The sequence below is a fragment of the Nicotiana tomentosiformis genome, chromosome 12 (genome assembly GCF_000390325.3).
Source record: "Nicotiana tomentosiformis chromosome 12, ASM39032v3, whole genome shotgun sequence".
NCBI classification, from domain to species: Eukaryota; Viridiplantae; Streptophyta; class Magnoliopsida; order Solanales; family Solanaceae; genus Nicotiana; species Nicotiana tomentosiformis.
Window position 1 is genome coordinate 129,884,889 of NC_090823.1, and position 19,692 is coordinate 129,904,580.

A 19,692-nucleotide genomic window follows, 5' to 3' on the forward strand; every position below is an offset into this window, starting at 1 on the left:
TTATTTATCAAAGTTGCGACCAAAAAATTATGCTATGCAAATAAAATAAAGTGGCTTATGAACAATTTGCAAGACATTTTAGAAATATACTACTAGCAATTCCACTACAGCTAACTTTCTATACTACTACACTACAGCTCCTTTGGGCAAGAAGTTTCATTTTCACTATCATAGTCGTCGCCGACTTTTTCTGGTGGTGTTTCATAACCATAATTTCTTTTTCACTCTCCATGTGCCCAAAGATTTACTGCAAGTTCTTTTCTGAAGTTTGATATGTCCTCAGGTTGGAATTTCTCCACATCATTTCACATAATCAACAACTCGATATACTTGATTAGGAATGCACCACAAACAGTCCTAAAAAAATTAAGATAGGGAGTCAATTAAACAATATCTTTAATAAATAAATCTAAAGTACATATAAATTATATAGCAAATGACAACACTTACGATCCAGTTTGTTTCGGTGATATTTGCCACTGAATATCAAATTTATTGAATGCATTTCTAAAGACTTATGATTTTTCTCAAATTGTGAGAACTTTAGCAAGTGGAGGATCATGTGCGCATACATTTCAATGTGTTTCAATCCATCCTCATATGGTTCAATATATATGGAATTGTACACATCAATCTTTATCTCATTCAAGTCCAATACCCCCAAAAGAAAATGTGTCACATCATCATTATCTTTTGAAGGTAGCCGACATGAAAAAAAGATTTTATCAACCTCTGTCCAAGTAATTTCACATCTACGATTGTTACCCCACACATATGGTATGAGAACCAATTGATTATCACCACACCAAAACTCATCTGAAGCATCTTCATTGAAATCCTTATACACAAGTAGCATATAATTATCAAAAACTATATATGTAGTTGTGCAACGAAATGGATGGGCACAAGGGTGATAGCATTCCTTCTTTCTCAAATAATACAAGGTAATGTCAATATGCTTCATAAAAAGGCAAAAAAAAAAATCTACCAGTCATAAATAATTAAAAAAAAAATTAATAAGAAAGAAAAGAAATGCCTTGTAAATTATCAAACCTTATCATCAAGTACATAGCTGCTATCTGAAAGCTCAAGGAAGAACATTTTGCTACTGATTTTGTGATTGTACAATTTATATGGATTCTTTCTCACACTACTATCCTCAGCATATATATTAGTTTGTCCCCTGAAAATTTGAAATAATATCAAAGTTAGAAAGCTTATAAGTTAGTCCTCAATTCCTAATTAGAAGTGCATAAGTTCAAAAATTAAGGACACTTGGCCCTGAAGTAGAGTTGGAAGTTCAAAAATTAAGGACAGGTAGTCATGAACTTAAAGTTGGAAGCTCATGAATTAAGGACAGTTAGTCCTGAACTTAGAGTAACAAGCTCATAAGTTAAGGACACTTGATCCTGGAATTAGAGTGAAAATTTAAAAATTAAGGACACTTGGTCCTAAAGTTAGAGTAGGAAGTTCAAAAATTAAGGACAGGTAATCCTAAACTTAGAGTTGGAAGCTCATAAATTGAGGACAATTAGTCCTGAACTTAGAGTAACAAGCTCATAAGTTAAGGACACTTGGTCCTGAACTTAGAGTGGAAGTTCAAAAATTAAGGATACTTGGTCCTAAAGTTAGAGTTAGAAGTTCAAAAATTAAGGATAGGTAGTCCTGAACTTAGAGTTGGAAGCTCATAAATTAAAGACAGTTAGTCCTGAACTTAGAGTAACAAGCTCATAAGTTAAGGACACTTGGTCCTAAACTTAGAGTGGAAGTTCAAAAATTAAGGACACTTGGTCCTGAAGTTAGAGTTGGAAGCTAAAAAATTAAGGACATGTAGTCCTTAACTTAGACTTACAAGCTCATAAATTAAGGACAGTTAGTCCTGAACTTAGAGTAACAAGCTCATAAGTTAAGGACACTTGGTCCTGAACTTAGAGTGAAAGTTCAAAAATTAAGGACACTTGGTCCTGAAGTTAGAGTTGGAAGTTCAAGAATTAAGGACAGGTAGTCCTGAACTTAGAGTTGGAAGCTCATGAATTAAGGACAGTTAGTCCTGAACTTAGAGTAACAAGCTCATAAGTTAAAGACACTTGGTCCTGAACTTAGTATATTGGTTAACGACTGCAATTTTTGTATTACTCTACACGGAACACTACATATATATTAGTTTGCTGCAAGTCCTCAATTCTAGGACAAATTGTCAAATGAAGAAACAAAAAATCAGGATATAATTTTTGAAATGTCCTGACAATCAATTATTAAGGACACAATTCTCCAAAATGTCCTTAACTTCTGAAATTTCACCTAAAGAAATGAACTTAATACCTGTGTTGGCCACCGTGTCTTATAGTATTTCTTTAACAGACAATGGAGCTGAGATATTGCTTATGCTTGTTCCATCCATTGCATTTTCTTTATCTTACAACTGTTCTCCATGTTCTTCGCTTGCAAGTTCACAAGATTATGCAAATATTTACAAGAGCTAACATAATTAGTACTTGTTACTAATCTTTGACTAAAACTAACATGTATAAGATGGAAAACAAACTCCGTCTAAACTTTTGTAACTGTCAAGATCATGCTAGTTAAATCATTATCTTGACTAGCATTATTTTGACTTCCAAAATTGTCTCTAAGAGAGAGAAGTGTAGAGATATCATATGTTCCTTCTACACATCTGCAAACAATCTCACTTATGCTTGTTCCTTGAGTATTTTCTATGTCTTGAGATTGTCCTCCACTTCTCTCTTTTGAAATTTCATCATCTTGATGTTCCACTCCATCTTCCTTTCTTTTAATTTGCTATGCAAGCAAAACTATAATAATTAAGAAGGGAAAAATTAGCAAATCATGTCAGAATACGGCCTTGTTGAGAGTAAACTGGATACAAATTTACAATTAAAACAATCAGATATTTCTCGCAAAATTGGGGCAGAATTTCTGACTCTCAAATCCACACATAAAAATCCCAGTAGCAAGACAACAATGGAAAACCAGTTATCGAGCTTCACTAGTTAGAATTCAGTTGTCGATCAAGGTTTCTAAAGACTACAAATCAACTTCAGCATATCAATTTGAATACCAAATTTTCAGCTTCAATACATACACAGAAATCAACTTAACTCAACAGACCTTAAACAAAAAATCTCAGTCTGTTGAAACAAAGAAGAAATTCACCAGTCAACAGCACCAAGACAGAAATATATAAACACTCCCATAAAATCTAAACCCGCATCCAATGCAGCTGAAAGAACATAATTATACTTCTGCCATAATTTCTTTTTGTATCATTCATATGTTCAAAATAATTTAATTTTTCAAAGAAAGAACTTAATACTTATGTTGTCTACCCTATCTTCTAATATTTCTTTAAGAACTGACGGAGTTGAGATATCGTATGTTCCTTCAGCATGTTTATCTTGAGATTGCACTCCAACTTCTTTCCTTGCAGCTTCAAAAGATTTTGTAACATTTACAATTAATACTTGTTACTAATAGTTTACTGAAACTAACATGCAATAGATCATGAAAATTCCATTTAACCTTGATTAGCATCATTTTGAATTCCAAAATTCTCTTTAAGGGAGAGAGGTGTAAATAGATCGTATATTCCTTCTATACATTTGCATACAATCTCACTTATACTTGTTCCCAATGGATTTTTTACATCCTGAGATTGCACTCCAGATTTACAAATTATTTCTGTTACACTTCTCTCTTTTGGATTTTCCTGATCTTGACATTCCACTCCATCTTGACATTCCACTCCATCAAAAGATTCTACACACATTGCAAGCGCAAAACAGTTAATATTTATTACGCTATTGAATATAAATTTACAATGACAACAAATTCAAAAATTCTATCTAGCCTTTCCCAATTCCGATGCCCATATCATTTTTATCTTCTAGATGCACATCTCTATAAAATCTTTTATAACGATCTTCTAGATGTACATCTGTATCGTCACATTGATCATCAACTGCATCTTTGCTAATTGGAACACTAGGCTTTGTTCCTTTCATGAGGTTTCTCAAGAAGTTTCAATAAAGTATCAACCTTTGACACTAGGTTTTTCTTTAAAGCCTATGAGATAGTATTTAAAATAAGAATCAGAATGTTAGCAGCTTATAAGTTAAGGATACTTAGTCCTAAACTTAGAGTTACAAGCACATAAATTAAGGACATGTAGTCCTGAACTTAGAGTTCCAAGTTCAAAAAATAAGGACATGTAGTCCTGAACTTAGAGTTACAAGTTCAAAAATTAATGACATGTAGTCCTAAACTTAGAGTTACAAGCTCAAAAATTAAGGACATGTAGTCATAACCTTAGAGTTACAACTTTAAAAAATAAGGATACTTAGTCCTGAACTTAGAGTTACAAGCTCAAAAATTAAGGACACTTAGTCCCTAACTTAGAGTTACAAGCACAGAAATTAAGGATAGGTAGTCCTGAACTCAGAGTTCCAAGTTCAAAAAATAATGACATGTAGTCCTGAACTTAGAGTTACAAGTTCAAAAGTTAAGGACTGGTAGTCCTAAACTTAGAGTTGCATGCTCAAAAATTAAGGACAGGTAGTCCTAACCTTAGAGTTACAAGTTCAAAAATTAAGGACGCTTAGTCCTGAACTTAGAGTTACAAGCACAGAAATTAAGGACATCTAGTCCTAAATTTAAATTTAGAAGCTCAAAAATTAAACACATGTTACCTTGATGTCATTTTGAATCCTTTTTTCTGATAAAGTTACTTTTTGATGTATTCTAACACTTTCTGCCTGCAAATCCTTTTTGAACTTCTCCGATAATCTCTAAATCAATAACCATAAAACCAAAAAAGTCTCTTAAGCAAAAATAAGCAAATAAAAAACTAATGGTATTCAAAGACAGAAAACTTACATTAACAATTTCTTTAAGCAATCCTTCATCAAATTGTGTTGAAGGCATTGAACTTTGATCTTGAGATAATTGCACATGCACACTAGCGGGCTCCGCATCTTCTTCAGAAGAAACAAATGGTACCATTTCGAGCAACTGAAACACCTATTATATAAGGGGGAAAAGTAAGTATTTAGAACCAAAACACATGAACAAAAAGATAGCTAGTAATCTTATTAACTAACTTTTTCATTATGGAAGTACTTTTTACATAGGCTGTCATAATGCGGAGATTCCATATCTGAATAACATAGCATCCGAGGGAACCCACATTCTCTGAAGTTCATAAATGGGTTTTCCTGAAAAACTGGGAATACTTCCATAATTCAAACACAAAAGGCGAAAGGGAAGCCAAATATAGTATAACTGTCCTTCTCTTTATCTTTCTCTTTCTCTGTCTCATTCTCATTCTCATTGTCTGAAGTATTTTGTTTGGGCTTCAAGCAACCCTTCAATGATTTGAGTAAATTTTCATAACAAAGAGAGCCCAAATTGAAAGAAGAGAAGAGTTAATCGTCATCAATGATTTTCATTACTCGCTCAAACACATTCCGAGTCTTGCGCTTCCCCATCAACACAGATTCAACAAAATAAATTGCTGCCAACTTCACTGCATCATCGTCGCTGCCTAAAAATGATGCAGTTGTATAAGATGGGTGACTAGTAATAAAATGCCACAAATCGCCTAACTCAGTTCTATCCTTTCCGGGGAAGTATACTTTAGAAAGCCTATTATCTCCTTCACTCAAAAATTTAAAGTCCACTGAAGAAGAACATTTCAACCCAGTAATTATCTGAAAAGATTCACGTGTAAACTTCACTTCATGATCAAAAACCTTGAATGTCATTGAATTCGTGTCATTGCTTACAATTTCAGAAAGCAACACACAATGAATAAGTTTGTCGCAGAATTTCACACCTTCCAATTAGAAAAAGTGTCCGGAAACACCATCTCTCAACTTTTCCATTGAGTGTTCGACAAGAAACTTTTTATTGTTTTCTTATACTGAAAATCTCTTTTTTAATAGATCATCAAATTACGCCAATCATCAAACTCAAAAACACGATCTCCTTCCATTAGCTCACTACAAATAAGGAAATAGAAGGTAAAGATTAGGACTATTTTTTTTTTGAAATGTTCTTAATATTTAAACTAAAAAACTAAAAGTCAGGACCTAATTAGATGCATCTTTAATAGAAGCACAGTTAATAATACAAGTATTTAGGAAAATTCCTAAACACAGTTAGCATAAAAATTTATCTTTAGCCAAAATTCTCAACGACTGAACTACTCTGATTGCATATTACATAATCAATATATTGATTGAACCACAAACACAATTCAATGCCCAAAGGTTCTCAATAACTTTCTCAGAAAATTCACTTCTTATTCCTCAGCGAATCAAGTTATAATTATTATTTTAGACATTTTTACTTTTACTGCTAAGACGCACATACTTGATCACAACCACAGCATTATGACCCAATGTTATCGCTGAATTAGAGATATACAAAAAGAATAATGCATAAAGGCAAAATGAAAAACATACAATTCGATTCACAAAAAACGTCGACAAGTTCGCTGCAAAGAAGATGACAAAGGAGTACAAATGAAGTTGGACAAAGGATGTGAGCTCAGGATTAAACCCAGTGCTGACACAACTGCAATCTTCGGGACTAAAATTTCTCCTGTGATCTGGCTTATCTTCCCTCCAAGAATGAAATTTAATGTATTCGATGTAGAGAATATGACAAAGACTTACTGCATGTAGGTAGAGAAGTAACAAGATGAAGTTCTGGAGAGAGAAGCGAGGGTTTTGAACTTTTGATAAAGGGTTTGGGAAAGAAAAGAGATAGAAGAAAGGGTAAAAATATCTTTTCATATTAATTTTAATAGAGTATTGGCTATTTTTTTTCAACATTAGAATTGTTGGATAAAAAATAAATACCACCTTAAATAGTAGCTACCCCACGCCATTTTTACGAAAAAGTAGCCTGAGTTTTCTCCAATTTTGAGCCCAAAATCAACTAATTGATGATGAGGTCCATTTCAGCCGACCCGTGTGTAGATAAACCCACCTACACTCATGTCTATTTCATTGGAAATCATTAATCAAAGCCACATTATTTTATAGGAGTACTTACGTTTTATCCCTAAATTGGATAACAATTGAATTTATACGTGGTTTAAAGGATATTTGATTTAATTTAATACGAATAATCAAAAATAATAGATAAATGAATTAAAGATGAAACAAATAATCAAAGCACTCGCGATGTTTTGTCTTCTTCAAATCTTCATACATTGCTTCCTTGAACCTTTGTATCTTCACAAATTCTTTTCAAATTTTCATAGATCTTCTTTGAATCTACAAGCCAGACCTTCATATCTTCATCCCATCTTCAAATCTTCATCGTCTTTTCTTCAAGTCTTCAGAGATTTTTCTTCAAATCTTCATAGACTTTCCTCAAACCTTCATATTCCGCGGACTCGATGGTAAAAAATTCCAAGTCTGTGCCTCAACAGCCTGCCCCTTCGTCTTCCAACCCGCCCACAGATGCCGAGGTAGCATTCCTGAGGTGGCCCCGGAGCCTCCTTTGAAGAGCTTCGTCCCCGGAAGTTGCAGTATCGAGAACGACTTCCATGTTGAGAAGGCCTCTATCCAGCAAGACCGAGACTGGGGAGCATGGAGGTACATATGTTCTGTCATCGCGGAGACACTACCCATAGTTCGGCTAGATTGTAGCTGGGAAGGAATTATTTTGGTCGTACCCAAGCCCACGAGGACATAACTACGCACGTGGAGGGGAACCTGAGTGCTTACACTTACCCCTCAAACTCGTCCCGGTGGACCCCGCAATCCTCAATTTTTGTAAACGGTACGAGGTTTGCCGCGGGAAGATCCATCCCTCTTTTTGGAGTATCGTGATCCTCCTTCGACATTTTATAAACAACACCGAAGCACCTCGGTTCACTCTCGACCATTTGCTTGGCCTATACAGTCCCCCGAATCTTCCGAGGCAGTTTGATCAAGCTCGTTCGTCGAGCCAGTAAGGCTTCATTCTCAAGCATCGACAAGGACCGAGATCGAGGCTGGCAGGGGAGGTTCGTTCGAGTGAAGACCAAAGACCTCATCCCCTCCAAATTTTTCCCGTTCCACGAAAAGTGGAACTCATCCCCTAAGTCTTTTACTTATTGAATACTTGGAATTCCCTTTCATTCCCTTTCTAATTACCCGTGTTTGTTGTTGTGCAGCGGTTGCCCGAGATCTGCAAACAGATGCCCTACTCCGAGCGCGCGTGGCGCAAGCTCTCAAAGGGCAAGTGGGTGGCCCGTTCCCATGGTGAGGTTCTCTTTGAGTGATCACACTCATAGGCCTAATTTATATTTCGCTAAGTCTTTTTCTTTCTCACAGGTTTGCCCAAGACCACTAAGCTCAGGCCGTTGAATGAGGATGAGGGTCCGTCCAAACTTACCCAACCTTCCACAAAGGAGGATAAAAAGAAGAAAAAGGAAGTCCTCGTGCTCCATGGATGCTGAGGTGAGGAAGAAGAGGGTGGCCATCCGGATCCGAAAAAACAAAAAGAGCATCAAGTCCATGGTACTGGATTCTAATTCCCTTTTTCAGCTCAGAGACTACCCCGAGGATGAGGACCTCGAGTTCATGGCTCATGAGTCGACCGTCGACGAGAAAGAGCGGTCAGCGGCCGAGAGAGATGACCACGAGGTTGATCCTCCTCTAGCTCGGGGGCCAAAGGGAGAGACGGAGGTTGCAGTTTCCCGAGAAGTTGCTCCCATCCCAAAGGAGGTAGTTGTTGTCATCGACATCATGGAGAGGCCATCCTATACCAAGTCCATGCTCGAGGAGGCCCAAGCAGGCATAAGAGAAGTCAAACGAGATGGTGCCAGGCCTAGATGATGCCCTCAACTCGTTCTTTGACGGCATAGACATGGCTGCGTTGGAAGACTTTTCCAGGCTTGATCACCTGGAGGTCTGATGGTAGGCTAGAATCACGTGTTTTAGCCGAATTTTTCACTCTAATTACTGCACTTTGAGCATGTTGGAGCTTAAGTGATGGTGATTTGCACTTATCACGTGTTGTGTGCTTTGTAAGAGATGATTCCGAGTTAAGAAGATGTTCTGAAGCTAAATCAAATAATTTGGAGCTTTAAAGTATGAGTAAAACCTCAAGGAATTAAACCAGGATCGCGTCCAGGGCTCCTGGATCGGCGTTACATACAAAATTTGGAAGAAAGAGCAAGGGCTAGAGCAAAAAGTACCAGTGCGTTGCATAATGCGTAGCATTAAGCGTCGCATTAGTACAAAATTTCGTTAGAAGTTTGAGAAGTTCAGAGACTTAGAGTTCTTGGGTTTGACAGAAAAATACACTAATGCTAAGCATATTGAGTGGTATAATGCGAGGCATTAGTACAAAATTTTGTCAGACAAGCTAAGTTTAGAGAGTTTACAACCGAGCAAATTGCACTAATGCGACGCACCCTGCGTAGCACTATGTGATGCATGAAGTATAAAAAGTTTCCACTTCGGCTCAAAAAGGGTAGTTTCATCTGGGTTTGTTCCTACTTGGTATAAATACATTTCAAATACGTTTTTGAAAGGACTTTTAACCTTGGAAGCTTTGGGAGAGCATTGGAGGCTACAAGACACAATATTTCATCATCTTTCTATTAATTCAATATAGGAGTTTGGATTGTAACATTAGATTGATATTTTCTTATTCTTTAATTATATTTGTGATGACTTCCTCCATGATTATGGAGTAGTCTCCCTTAGGGTTTGACGGATATGGTATTTTGATTGATATTTGTGGATTTTAACTCTAGTTCTTTGCTTGAATTCGTTTATGGAGCTTAGAATTATTGCAACTTTATTCACCGGTCTATTTAATCGAAAGAGAAATATTTTGGTGATTATATTTGCATTATTTTGTTTGATTTAGTTCATTGATTCTCTTAAGTAATCAAATGAGCTTGTTGAATTGTTGAATAAATCATGTTAGGAGAATATTCGAGAGACGTTTTTCTAAAGACTAATCCATTAACGCATTCTTGCATACTTTAACAATGCTTATATTAGTTCACCTCGTACATCTAAGATTTAATCGAGAGAGGATATTTGACTACACGTTTGAACTAATCATCGAGTAAATTCATGTGAATCATTAAAATATTATAGTGAATTAAACTAGAGTTAAATCTCAAATAACTATCTTGCACCTATCCTGTCAGATCCTTATTCCTCACATTGATAAGAAATCAACTATGCTAATCTCTAGTTATTTATAGCCAATTGTCAATTGCTTTACTGTAGTAGTTAATCATAGTTCGTAATCAATCCAAATCAAGTATTGATCATCCTGAATAACCGTTAAACCATAAATTACTAGAGCATTATTTAAATCCAATTCCCGTGGAGACAATAATTAAATTATACTATCTTTGAATAGCGAGCATCAATTTGGTGTTGTGTTTTGCGCTTGTCAAGGTCCCAAAAAAGGGTGTGCCATAGGGGGTGGGCGATCCGAACTCGAGCCCAAGACTGGTGAAGCAATTCCCTGCCCCAAGCGTGGACCCCGACCGCAAGAGGATGGTCGTTCTTACTATCCCGGCGGACGCTCGGGCACTGTCCGCTCCGGTGGGTATAGCCAGCTACCTTCGTTGCCTAGTGACTGAGGAGGACCAGGCAAAGATGAATGAGGTAGGCACGTCGAGCCTCTTCAACAAGGAGAAACATGCACTGAATCGGGTAATACGTTTTATCCTTTGTATCTGTTGCAGATTCTGCTCAACATACTCTAGTTGCCTTGTTGTTTTTTCAGGCTTCGGTGCTTTACCATGAAAGCTTTCTTCGGTCTTGTTTGGAGATAAGTCAGCTCGAGTTAGAGCTTAAAGAGCAAATACGAAAGAAGGACATGTATATGGCTCTTAGTGAGCAACAATATAAAGATATTAAGGATCTCCCAACACTCTGGGCCGAGCTAGAAAAGGCTCAGAAAAAGGCCTCATCCATGAAATGGGAGCACGCCAATCTAGTCGAGAAGGTAAGGATCTTTGAGGATAACAACGAGAAACTACTCATGATGACTAACAATGCAACCTCGTAGGTCCAAGAGAAGGTATATTTGATCGACCAACTTCAGGCTGAGATGGACGAGGTTAAGGCTGAGACCGATGTATGGAAGGGTAGGATGGATCTGCTAGCTTCGGAGAAAGAGGCCATAAAAAGAGAAGTTGGCATCGGTCAAGGACCAACTTTGGGTGGCAAAGGACAAGGCCGGCAAGTGTTCTCGGCTAAATGATAAACTCCGGGCACAGCTGAACTCAACTATCATGGAACGAGATACCCTCAGCCAAGAATATACTTCGCTAAAATCCAAATTGGAGAAGACTTCGATTGAATCCTCCGAGGTTGAAGAAATGTTGGCCTAGTATAAGGCTGATGTGGAAGTAGTCGAGGCTCACTTAAAGATGAAGGCCGAATATGTTAGGCAGCTGTCCTGGAGGAAGACCCTAGAGGAGATTCCCGCCAGAGGTTTTGACCTGTCGGCCAAGAAACTCGAGACTGAGGCAAAGGAAATCTACGAGCCTGCGGGTTGATTTTGACGGTTCCGGTGACGAGTCGAGCCCTGATGAAGACTAGGCGTAGATGCCTTAGTTCTCTTTTGTTGGGTTTTCTTTGTATATTTTCTTTTTTTGTTTATTTTGAGGACGTCCTATCGTGCCTTTGTAAATAATTTTTTGAAATATATAAAATTTACCCCTTTAGCAATATTGTATCTTTACTTTCCAGCATCTATTTGTAATTTTTTTATTTGCACATTATTTTAAAAATGCCTTAGCATAAAATCAAATATAGACTGGAGTATCCGTTTTCGGAGATCCGTACGAGGCCCGATTTTGATGGAAACTGTGGTTTTGAGATTTCGATAGAGTTGAAGGCTTTTTTAAGATGCTCAAGTGTCTTAGATGATATTTTTTGCCGAGGGCAACCTCTTAATAGATTTCGATTTTATATAAAGGCCTTAATGTCTTAATTTTTGAGTATGGGCTTCGGACGTCTCCGAGACATTTTTAGGATGGTTGTAGCCTTTTGTATTCGTGCATAGCCTAATAGGCTTAGTGCCTCCGGGATTCTATTGCCCGGATCATCCGAATTTTTATCGGTCGACAGTCCCCGAGTAGGGGTAGCCCGTGGGATTTAGGATCCAGGATCGGAGAAGTGAACTGTACAGTAATAAAGTATAATGGAAGTAAAGATTTCTTTCATTAATTAATACATAAGGTACATGATCGGAGGCGCATAAGCCTTGTGTTGTGGCTAGAGAGGACTGTGTGGACACAGTTTGTATGATCGCTTGACCCTTACAATGAATCCTAACCACCAAGCCTTAGCTTTTGACACATAAAATTTTCTTTTCCCTTGCTAAAGATCTTAACCTTGCTAAAGATCTTAACATATGGGTAATGGCCCCAGTATTCGAGTGTGAGGGCTTGGATACTATTGATTTGGAGCCAACGATCACCAATTTCTGTTTAAGGCCAGCCATTAAAACTAAGGTAGCATATTTTACTGTTGCCTCGTTAAAAACCTTGCTGAAATCCCGCTTCAGGACAAAACCGGTTCAAGGAAAAAAAGTGCAACACGTGCTTTCAGACCTAATAGCCGCATTCGCCACTAGTCGAGTACCTGCATATGTCAGTCCGTAATTTAATGAAATTAAAAAGGGATTTAGGTTCGTACCTTAGCAGTAGTACCGCTTTAAGTGTGCCACATTCCAGTTGTTTGGTAGTTGTACGTCATTTCCCGCTTCGAGTATATATGAGCCTTTGCTAGTTATTCCGACAACCCGATATGGTCCTTCCCAATTCGGGCCCAATTTTCCTTCGTTGGGGTTCCTAGTGTGCAGTGTTACTTTTTTATAATACCAAGTCCCCGACTTGGAAGTGTCGGTGGTTGGATCTCCAGTTGTAGTACCTTCCTACTCGCTAATTCTGGGCGGCCAACCGGACCAGGGCGGTCTCCTGCTTTTCGTCTAATAGTTCCAGGCTCATTGACATGGCCTCGCCGTTTGACTCCTCGATAGCATACTAGAACCTGAGTCTCGGTTCCCATACCTCGACTGGTATTAAGGCTTCATCTCCATAGACCAGAGAAAACAGGGCCGCCTTGGTGCTCGACTTCGAAGTTGTATGGTATGCCCACAAGACGTCGGGCAAGATTTCCTTCCACTTTCATTTCGACCAATCAGCCTCTTTTTTAAGTTTTGGAGTATAGTTTTGTTCGTTGATTTCGCTTGCCTGTTTCCGCTATGGTGTTAAGGCGTTGATAGTATCTTTTTGATCTTGTGATCTTCGAGAAACTTACTCACCTTACTACTGATGAATTACTTCTCGTTGTCGCAGTTGATCTCGATCGGTATCCTAAATTGACATATTATGTGGTCCCAGATGAAGTCGATGACTTCTTTCTCTCAGACTTTTTCGAACGCCTGAGCCTCGACCCATTTGGAAATATAGTCGGTCATAAATTGTATGAATTGAACTTTACCAGGCACCCATGACAGGGGACCGACGATGTCCATTCTCCACTTTATAAACGGCCACGAAGACATCTCCCCCGGTTGATGTATCATTGGGGCGTGTCTTTGGCACTCGTCGCATTTTCGTACGATGTTTTTCGCATCCTTCTCCATTCGCCTCGGTAGTAGCCGGCTCTGATTAGCTTCTGAACTAGGGATTCTTCCCCCGAATGGTTCCCGCATATGCCCTTGTGAACTTCTCTCATGGCGTACTCGATCTCTCCCGGCCCTAAGCATCTGTACAAGGGTCCGAAGAAAGATCTCCTGAATAATGCCCCCTCGACTAAGCTAAATCTGGTCGCTTTAGTGCGCAGTGCTCTCGATTCTTTGGGATCCGAATGTAATTTTCTTGTCTTCAAGTAGTCTATGTATTTGTTTCTCCTATCCCAAGTCAAACTCATTAAGTTTACTTCGGTGTGACCTTCTTCTATAACCAAGTTCATTAGCCACTACCCTCGAGCTGAAATCATCGAAGTCGACTAACGACCCCAAGCTAGCCAGTGCATCGGCTTCACTATTTTGGTCCCAAGGTATGTGCTGCAAAGTCCATTCCTTAAATTGGTGCAGGGTTACCTGCAGTTTGTCTAAGTACCACCGCATCAGTTCTTCTTTTACTTTGAATGATCCTTTTACTTGATTTACGACGAGGAGATTCGCATTTGGCTTCTATCATTTCGGCCCCCTGGCTTTTAGCCAGCTCTAGACCTGGAATCATGGCCTTGTACTCGGCTTCATTGTTAGTCAATTTTACAGTTCTAATAAACTGTCTAATTACGCTTCCCGCAGGTGGTTTCAACACGATGCTGAGCCCAAACCTTTTCGTGTTGGAGGCACCATTCGTGAATAGAGTCCAGATTCCCGAATTAGGCCTTGAGGTGAGAAGTAATTCCTTCTCAACTTTGGGTATTAAGGTCGGCGTATAGTCGGCCATAAAGTCTGCCAAAACCTGAGATTTTATGGCAGTTCGGGGTCGGTATTCGATATTGTACCTGCTAATCTACACGACTCATTTGGCCAACCGGCCCGAGAGCTCGGGTTCATGCATGATATTCCTCAGTGGGTAAGAGGTTACAACATATATAAGTGGCATTGAAAGTACGGTTCGCTTAGCAAAGCGAGTGCTAATTTTTCCAGGTGGGGATACCTCGATTCGGCATCGCCTAGAGTTCTACTAACATAGTAAATGGGGAATTACTTACCTTCTTCCTCCCGAACCAAGACGCAACTTACCTCCACCTCGGAGACCGCCAAGTAGAGGTATAGCTATTCGTCTGCCTTCGGAGTGTGCAATAGTGGGGGATCAAGATGTGCCGTTTGAGCTCTTCCAAAGCTTGTTGGCATTCCGGAGTCTAGGAAAAATTACTCTTCTTCTTCAATAGTGAGAAGAATCGATGGCTTTTGTCTGAAGACCTCGAGATGAACCGGCCTAGTGCGACTATATGCTCTGTCAGTATTTGAACCGCCTTGACGTTGTCCACTATCGTGATGTACTCTATGGCCTTTATCTTGTTGGGGTTGATCCCTATCCCCCTATTGGATGCCATAAATCCGAGGAATTTACCCGAACCGACTCTGAAAACACAATTCTCCGGGTTTAGCTTTACGTTGTATTTCCTCAGTATGTCAAAGGTTTCCTGCAGATGTTTCAAATGGTCCTCTGCTTGCAGGGACTTGACTAACATATCATCAATATAAACTTCTATTGATTTCCATATTTGTCCTTCGAACATCCGGTTTACTAGGCGTTGGTAGGTAGCATCGGCATTCTTTAACCCAAACGACATTATGTTATAGCAGTAAGTACCGAGTTTGGTTATGAAAGAAGTTTTTTTTTTATCATCTGGGTCCATCCGAATTTGGTTGTACCCGTAGTAGGCGTCGATAAAGCTGAGTATCTCGTTCCCGGCCCCATTGCGTCGATCATTCGATCGATACTAGGCAAAGGGAAATAATCTTTTGGGCATGCCTTGTTTAGGATGAAAGAATCTTTTGGGCATGCCTTGTTTAAGACTTTATAATCCACACACATCCTTAGTTTATTTCATGTTTTAGGTACTACCACTACGTCAGCTAACCAATCCAGGTATTTGACTTCCCGGATGGATCCTATTTTTAAAAGTTTAGATACCTCATCCTTGATGAACGCATGTTTGATCTCGGACTGTGGTCTCCTCTTTTGCTTAACCGAATGGATCTTCGGGTCCAAACTCAGCTTGTGAGTGGTTATCTCCGGTGGGATTCCTGTCATATCAAGATGGTACCAAGCAAAACAATCGGCATTATTCTTAAGAAAATCAATAAGTTCTTTCCTAAGCTCGGATGTTAACCCAGTGCACGCATATACCTTTAGATCCGGCAGGCACCAGGATTACCTCATAGACAACAAACATCTCCCTTGCGGTCGACTTCTCTTTGTAGATCGTTTTGACTCCACTTGGTGTGGGGAATTTCAACACCTGGTGCAAGGTCAAGGGCACCGCACTCATATTTTAGACCCATGGCCTTCCGAATAGAGCATTATACCTCATGTCCCCTTCGATCTCGTAGAACTTCGTTTCTTGGATTTCCCCGGCGGTGTTTACTGGCAAGGTTATCTCCCCTTTCGTGGTCTCGCATGGCATGTTAAATACATTCAATACTCGGACTGCCGATACGATTTGGTCCTGTAACCCCAGTTGCTCTACGACCCATGATCTGATGATGTTGGAAGCTACCTGGATCAATCAACACACGTTTAACTCGAGATTTATTGATAAGTACGGATATTATCAGTGTATCGTTATGAGGCCGTACGATACCCTTGGCATCTTCATCACTGAATGAAATGGCTCTCTTCGGAATATAATCCCGAGTTCGTTTTTCCCTTTTGATAGATACTTTACTGTGTTTCATCATTGGTCCTTTAGGAATATCGACCCTTCCGACGATCATGTTGATCGCATGTTGAGGCTCCTCTAGTTCGACCTATTTGTTGGCATCCCTGTACCTGAAGTGGTTTTTGGCTCGCTCACTCAGGAATTCTCGGAGGTGCCCGTTGTTGAATAATCGGGCAACTTCTTTTCTCAATTGTCGGCAATCCTCGGTCCTGTGAGCATGAGTGATGTGATACTTACACATCAAACTAGGATCCCTCTAGGTAGGGTCGGACTGTAATGGTCGGGCTACTTAGTCTCTTTGATGCGCCATATGGATGACACGATGCTGGAAGCGTCCACGCTGAAGTTATATTCCGATAATGTCGGTGCTTCCCTACTCCCAAGTGGCCTGTCGAACCCATTTTTGCTCATCAGTCCTCGGCCACCGGGTCCTCGATAGCTCATTTTCTCGTTCCTTCCGGGCTGAAGCCCGAATCCATTTCCTCTTCGATCCATGTTGTATGGTCGATACTGATCTCAGACCGGTCTTGGCTCTTGATCAATGGCTCTCTTAGATCAATCATCGGACCTGATGGGGTAAACAGATTCAGAAGGGGCCCCAAGTTGATCGTCCTCGACCCTGATCTTCGATTAGTACCTGTTGTGGATGTCGACCCAGGTTACCGCTGGGTACTCTACCAAATTTTGTTTTAACTGCTGAGAGGCCAAGGAACTTCGGGGGTTAAGTCCCTGAGTTCCCCTAAATTGCATAACAATTGAATTTGTATGTAGTTTAAAGGATGCTTGATTTAATTTAACATGAATAAAATCAAGAACAATAGATAAATGAATTAAAGATGAAGCAAACAATCAAACCACCCGCGATGTTAAGGCAAAGACTGATCTTAGATTGAACAATAAGCTTATCCTCGATTATGCCCTCGATTTAGACCCACTCATGAATAAAGAACATAGTTAACGAATAAAATTGTCAACAATAACTAAGAGAATAAAATGTCCCAGATACAAGAAAGGCTTCCCCTTTATATAGTAGGAGAGTTTCAGCCCTAGTACAAGTCTACAAAAGGTAAAAATCTTCTTTTCCCGATAATTGTTGATTCATTAATCGACATCAAAATAGATTCACACCGTGCTATCTGGTTGAAGGCGGATATCATGGTCATCTATCTATCATGCATAACTGTTCATCGTGTCTCCCGAGGTCTGGAACTCACACTCGGGCTCGGGTGTGCCGTTTTACTATGTCCGATGTCGGATATACCGTTCATTCTCCCGGGGTACGGAAACGAAAGGCCTTTCATCTCGACCGCAACCTCCCGGTTCTGTGCTCTCCCTTCGTTCGCTCATCGGGGACTCGGGGTAGACTTCACTCCCGATTTTACCCATACACAACTACAATTTAAATTATTTTTAACTTGAGCATAATTTTCAGGGTATTTTTTGGAAAGCATTGATGAATGATGATTCAATTAACTACTACTAACACATGACAGTTTTAAAAGAAATAGTTATGTCCCTATAAGTATTTAAAGAGTTAAACAAAGTTTTGTTTTCTGCAAAATTTTGAAATATTTTACACCAGAAATGTTGTTATATGCATTAACTCTCTTGGTTAAAACTTTGTTTCCTTTTACAAATGGATGAAATGCTTAATAAGATTGACCAATTCCAACAGAGATTTGAATTTCAGATTTTCACGCTTTGACGCCTTACCCTTTTCACTTAGGTCAACCTCATTGGCCATAATTAAAGCTTCCTAGCGAAAGCAACAAAATGTTAGATTATTTAGTCTAATCTACACAAGCTTTGTTCGACAAAGTTACCTGTTAATCGTGTTGGTGAAAGAATAAGGTGCCTACTAAAATAATCAAGGTGCTACAAGCTAACACAAATATTACTATCATAAAAAAGTGAATTAGAACTATTTAAAGATGTAGCATTACCATATTATCATATTTTATTCTTTGTCTCGTGTCAAATTGGAGGCGGATAGAAGGGATTAAAATGTAATGACTCGATCAGTCGTTTTGAGCATTTGCATTTCGCTCGGCAGTTTGAGGGCATGAGTAGCTCCGTATGATGTACTATGACTTGCGTGAATCATCGGTTTTGGTTTTCAAGTTATTCAGAATCGATTTGGAAGAATGAATTTCATTGTTGAAGCTTTAAGTTGGAAGAGTTGACCAAGTTTGATTTTTATGAATTTGACCCAGGAACGAAGTTTTGAGGGCTCCAATAGGTCCGATGGTGATTTTGGACTCGGGCATATGTCCGGATTTATATTTGGATATTTCTAGAAGGATTCGACACTAATTGGCGAAAGTGGAAAAATTTGAAGGTTTAGAAAGTTCACAAGTTTAACCGGGAGTTGACTTTGATGGTATCAGACTCGGATTGTAGTTTCGAAAATTGAAATAGCTTCGTTATGTCATTTGGGACTTGTGTACAAAATTTGAGTTCATTCCGAGTTGATTTGATATGTTCCGGCACGAGATGTGAAAGTTAAAAAGTTTAAAGTTCATTAAGTTCGATTTGAGGTGCGATTCGTCGTTTCGATATTGTTATGCGTGATTTGAAGCCTCGATTAATTCCGTTTTATGATATAACACTTGTTGGAATGTTCGGATGGGGTCCCGAGAGGCTCGGGCGTGTTTCAGATGGTATTAAGATCATTTTCCTTCATTTTGGCACTGTTGGTAGCTGTTATTTGCTGGTGTTTCAAACTTTCTTTGCGATCGCGAAGATTGGGACACGATCGCGTAGTGTATCAGAGGAGTTGGCCTTTTTCCTTCATCGCGTTCACGCCAGTGGCATCGCGCTCGCACACCTTTGTGAGGTCTGGGCATCGCGTTTGCGCCCTTATGACTGTGTTCACGTAGGGTAGAGATGAGAAGCTGGGACTGGGGAGTATGCCTTCGCGTTCGCGAAGTAGCTTACGCTCGCGTAAGGTGGACCTGTTGTGAATCGCGTTCGTGAGAGCTATGCCGCGAACACGTAGAGTATTTTGGTAGCAGATTATTTTTGTTCATCGCGAATGCGATGGATTTTTTGCGTTCGCATAAGAGGAATGCCTGGGCAGAATTATAAGTACTCTATTTCGGTGGGTTTCGGCTATTTTATCATAATTGGAGTCGTGGAGCTCGAATTGAGACGATTCTTAAAGTAATTTTCACCATGTGGATTTGGGTAAGTATTCTCTACTCATTTTTAATTTTATATCATGAATCTATCTTCATTTTTGGCAATTAGTTGATGATTTCAAAAGAGAAAAATTTGGGGGTTT